Here is a 5,649-nt window from a genome sequence, read left to right as displayed (position 1 = left end):
GCCAACTCAAAACCCCACGCTTGCCTTCGTCCCCAACCGAGACGCCGTCTGCAGATCGTGGAGGGCTAGATGGTGGCTCTGGCGTGATCCGGATAGCAGCGGCAGGGTGTCGCGTGGGCGTAGCCATGGCGGAGGTGTCGAGTCGTTGCCGAGCTGCTAAATACATGAGAGATGTGGTCATGCATTCCTTCACGAAAAAGGGTTTCCCCGCTTTATTTATATATAAAGCAATCACCACACCACAGATACAAGATCAAATGAAGAAATGCAAAAGGGAGACAAAGATACAAGAAGCTATAGAGCAGCTAATACGATCCGACAACACCACACAAGCTTGATCAGCGAAGTCCTTAGCGAACCCGAGGACTTGCCATCGATGCTACGAGGCCAAGAGAGCAACTTGCCGCCGGAGGAAGAACAAGCTTTGGCAACTCCCATCGGCCAAACACAGCTGAATCGCTGCCGAAGGCCCCCTGCTTTCTAGTCCTGGATTGGAGGAAGCTACGCCACTCACCCCTGAGCACTCGCGTGAGTAAGACCAACTGGGTTGATGGTGAAAAGCCCAGCTGCCTCACCTCTCAAGCCGCAACCCCGGCAACATCGCACCTTCGGCAAGGACCATGGTGCCCACCGCAAGCCACCGAACGGGAACATTGAAGAACGCTGGCGACCCATAACCACGCCGAAACCCGAACCACCACCTCCACCATCCCATGGCGGCGCCTTGAAGACGAGAAACAATGTCGTAGCGCCGCCGCCGCCCAATCTGAAGATTTTGGGCTTTTACCTGAGACACGGAGGTGGGAGCCCGGGATGGACCTCGATGCAGCCTTGAAGAAGATTTTGGGCTTTCACCTAAGACATGGAGGTGGGAGCCCGAGATGGCCCTTGATGGACCGAAAATATATTTTAGGGCACATGCACCCAGGCCCTTCTTATCTAGCCATCCATTCTTTGCATTAAGATCCGTGCAAGTATTTTTTTTATTTCTCTCACATAGAACATGTCTTCAAGTTCAAACCTTTGCAGAACAGTAAAGCTTTCTAGCTTGAATCTAGGATAAAAAAATTTAGATTTTTTCGTCCAACATAAATATACAAAATAAGTTTTATTTGATTAAAAACAATACTTTTTTTAGCATTTATGTAGGACAAAATTTTTTGAAAGTTTTATCCCACATTCTAGTTAGTAAGTTTGGCTGCGCTGCAAAGTTTGAAGTTCAAAACATGTTCTATATAAGAGAAACGAAAAAGAAAAAAATTCATATACGAAGTTAGTTGTCTCACACAGATCTTAAAGCAACATTGAAGAGTCAGGATAACAGAGCCTGGGTGCAAGTGCTCTAAAAATCTATGTCCCTCGATGGACCCCTCCGCCGTGCCACATCGTCATGCCCCACACCAGCACGACGCCGCCGCCCAACGCTTCCGGCCGTGCCTTCTACCATCGAGCAGGGGAAGAAAAGCCCCACCACCCGCCAGGGCGCACCGGCGGCAGCGAGGAGGGAGGGTGGTGGAGGGGGAGCTGGGCTCTCCGGATTTGTATTCTTTCCAATAGTAAATTGTTCAGCCCGGTCATGCGTTCGTTCATCAGTCTTTTCTCTTATTGCTCCAGGTACATCTTGTTTGATTTCTTCTGAATCTTCGATATGCTTAGTAAATTTGCTAGTACTGCTGTTCTAGATACACACATTGCTCAAGTTTTCTGTAGTTATATTTGGTACATTCGTGAGCCTGGTTGCCTAAGTTTGATGAAGAAACATGTGTGTCGTCTCGTACGTCCTCGTCTCCCTTTGGTCCAATATGACGTTGTTATTAGAACTTGAAAAGTCTAGTCGGCACCTCTATGTTAGAAAAGTCTAGCCCACACATAATGCCGGCTGCGACTAATTGGCCATCCATGCATGCACCTGGTCAAGAATGCATCGAAATATCTTCACAACAAGATTTCCTGTGGATGATGCATGATTGCTGAAGACTTTGTCCAAGTAATTAAACTGACTGTATGTGCCAAGTTGTACTCCTAGACTTGTATTCCTTGCAAGTCCTTGCGTCTATAATTAGTATGAAGCTAACGAAAGATCGATAAAAGGAAAGCCTGCAGAACTGCAAAACCACTCACCATTTCTCTCCCAAAGTCTAGCTATGGGTAGCTGCTTACCATGGGGATTATTGTTTTCGATAGTAGTACTATTTTTGTCGTTACAGTTCATGCTTCACTTGTCCTCTGGTTGCTTCGTGGAGGAGAGGGCTGCACTAATGGATATTCGGTCTTCCCTTATGAGAGCGCGCTCCTTGGGCGTGACTAATTCATGGGGGGAGGATGGTGATGACTGCTGCTCGTGGGAGCGTGTGAAATGCAACAATACAACCCAGCGAGTGTCTCATCTCGATCTTTCGTACATATTTGTGACTAGTTCACACGATCATTGGTATTTAAACTCAACAGTGTTTTCTGCATTACATGAGCTTGAATACCTTGATCTATCAAACAATTATCCCTGTTCGCTAGCCTTGGAAGGTACGTATGTGTGCTCCAAATTATCTTTTTATAGAACATGTATGTGCGATGACTTCTTATTCTCATTGATATACAAACAAAAACACCTGCAGGATTAGTTGGACTATCCAAGCTTCGATATCTCGACTTTAGTGCTACTACACAGGGAGGGGGTTTCCCGGAATTTCTAGGGCGCATTGTTTCACTGGAAGTTCTAGTTCTCAACGGTAACTACATGACCGGAGCTATTCCAAGCACAGGTAAAGTTTGTGCTTATTGTGCCCAAGACGGCTGTGCCACAACTCTGTGGACGCGGCGCCGGCGAAGTAGCTAGCGCGTGGTATGGCAGGGTTGCAGCACACCGGGTACAGGTCGTCGGTTGAGTCACACCGAAGGATCACCAGGCGGGTGCGGATATCCTTGACAGAAAACCCAAAAGCGTCAAATTCAGGATTATCGCGAGTAAGACGACGTACAGAAAGAAGATTGGTGATGATGGAGGGAGAGAGGAGCATATTGTGGAGCTCGAGAGAGGAGTTGTTAGCGACGAGCGAGCCGCGACCAGTGTGCGTAATGGGCATGCGGCCGCTGTTGCCAACGATAATATCACGAGGAGGAAAAGAAGGGCGAAGGGAGTGGAGAGTATCAGGGTTGGAGGTCATGTGCGAGGAGGCGCCCGAATCCATGTACCAGTCCGAGGTGCTGGCCGGCGGCGGCGAGGACGAGTGCGCGGCCTGGAGCGCAGTCTGAAGGCCGCCCATGTCCCATGGCTGCTGCGGTGGTGGGGGCGCGCTGCTGGAGCTGGCCCCTGGCGACCCGTAGGTGAACCCGGGGAGGAGTGCACGGTAACCGCCGTAGCCGTACGGGGGAGTGGAGCGGCAAGTGCACCACCGGCGAAGAGGGCGTGCTGCGTCGGGACGCCCGGGCGGGGCCCGAGAACGCCGGCCCCTGGCGCACGCCAAGGCATAGGCCACGCCTAGACCATGCCCGTCCAAGAGTGGGCGCTCGGGGAGGAGCCTGGTAGAGCAGCTGGCCGTGGAGCGGACGGAGTCGAGGGCGGTGGAGACGAGGGCGAGCCACCCCCGCGGCGTCGGTTGCGCCCACGCCCGCGACCAGTGCCGCCGTCGGAGGGAGGCGTCGAGGGCGTCGGGCTGACCGGTGGGCGCGCCGCGATGAGCGCATGGGCGGACTGTTGGCGAGCCGCCTCCTCGGCGCAATGCTCTTTGAGGAGGAGGAAGGAGCGGGCCTCGAGGAACGTGGGCAGCGGGACGCGCGAGGTGAGGTGGGGGATCGCGGTGTGGTACTGGCGTCCGAGCCCGCGCAGCATGTTGAACAGTTGTTGCGGCTCGGAGACGGGCTGGCCGAGGTCGCAGTTGGTCGGCGAAGGACTTGAGGCAAGTACATTACTGCATCACCGTGCGGTCGCCCTGCACCACAGCGTGGTACTCAACGTCGAGGTACACCGCCCGGGAGAGATTGTTGTCGCGGAAGATGCCCTCGATCGCAGCCCAGAGCACGTCGGCAGTGTCGTCAGGCTGCATCACGGCGTCGAGCAGCTCGCGAGAGACGATGGAGTAGAGCCAATGAACGACATAGTGGTCGACCATGACCCACTCGGGATCACGACAGCGAGGAGCGGCAGAAGCGACAAGGTGGTCGTGAATGCCGAACATGCCGACAATGGTGAGGAAGAAGCGTCTCCACTTGGCATAGTTGCCGGCATGGAGGTCGAGGGTGACCGGAACGTGATGCCGGATGTCGATGGTCTGCAAGACCGTGGATGGAAATGCGCTGGGCGCGAGCAGCCGCGCCGGGGGAGCGGTGGACAGAGGCGCGCTCGCGGGAGGGGCGCTTGCCAGAGCAGTGGGCGGAGGCGCGCTCGCGGCCGGAGCGGACGCATCGTCGTCAGAGGTGTCAGGAGTGGCTAGGGAATTGGTGTTCATGGCAGCGGAAGGAGAGGACAGATCGGACGCAGACGGATTGGTTGCGGCAGCATCTGATACCATGTTTCAGGGAGAGAGATCGAACACACCGATCCATTCATCTGAGGGGTTACATATACAGGAGGAGCAGCGGGCACTTGAGCCACGATGGAGATCGTGGGTGGCCATGCTCGAGAGGTGGAGGGACGTGTGTGCGCAAGGGAAAACTGCACACACGTACGCTATACTAGCCTAATGTAGAGACTACGTACAATACTCACACACACATATACATGTAGCTTAACACCAACTTCTCTTGTCTGTATGTCTTGGTTCGCGGACCAAATTCTGCAGATCGGGCACCGCGGCGTCCTCCCCTGAAGGGGGCGGTGGGATTGGATACACGGGGGCGACAACGTCTCCCAGGGGCCTGAAGCGCCGGGTCGAGAGGGGACACTAGAGAGGCAGCTGTCTGCGCAGGAGCAGCTCGCCCTCTCTCTCGATGTTGAGCTGTCGGGTGCGTCCTGCGCCGGAGACACCGCTTGGCCGTCGGTAGACGGCGGGCTGTCATACATACGCCTTAGTGAGGTGCGTACCGTCAACGCCTACAGAGCGCCGCGCACCGTGGAGGCCTGCATCGCGACGCACACAGTCGACGGCTGCAGCGTGCTTCAGAGTGTGCGGCCCGGTCCTTTGGCGTATTGTCAGATTGGTCCTTCCTTGTGTCAGACGTACTGTTAGATTGGTCCGTTCGAATATGCATATACGTCGAAATCGGAAAGTCAGTGCCCCACTGTACTCTAACTAGCACGCTGTCTGATGCGAATCACGAAGGCGTTCAGATGCCGCTGCGTGCAGGTACAGCGATGCACTTCTCTAAGAGTCCCCCACCACTAGATTTTACTGAAAACCTCAATGAGCCACGTCACTGAATTGTCCTAGCCGTTGATTAGGGATGTCAACCGGATCCCGTTTAAAGTCCACTTATAATATGATAGTTCAAAAAGGGTTTTCGTTTGTTTGAGGAAAATAAATTATCAAGCTAGCAAAAAATAACTAAACGGGATTGCGGACGTCATTTATTTGCCATTTACATCCCTGCCGTTGATATAGTATAGCTCAGCAATGTACAACCGTTTGATTAAGAGTTGGCAAAATTTACAGAGAGCTGCCACCGCTAAGTAGTAGGAGTAGATAACGCTTCATTGCTATCCTCTGCTCTCTTCTT

General features: G+C 53.4%; 1 pseudogene; it reads right to left on the bottom strand.

The window, feature by feature from the left end:
* Positions 1–2,112: 2,112 nt before the first annotated feature.
* On the bottom strand, positions 2,113–5,392 carry LOC147987143 (uncharacterized; annotated as a pseudogene).
* Between the last annotated feature and the right edge of the window lie 257 nt (positions 5,393–5,649).

Source organism: Triticum urartu, chromosome 2A (assembly GCF_056163025.1).
Source record: "Triticum urartu cultivar PI428250 chromosome 2A, HENAU_Tu73, whole genome shotgun sequence".
Lineage (NCBI taxonomy): Eukaryota > Viridiplantae > Streptophyta > Magnoliopsida > Poales > Poaceae > Triticum > Triticum urartu.
The sequence above is the reverse complement of the archived record's forward strand: the minus strand, read 5'-3'. Positions and strand labels throughout refer to the sequence as shown.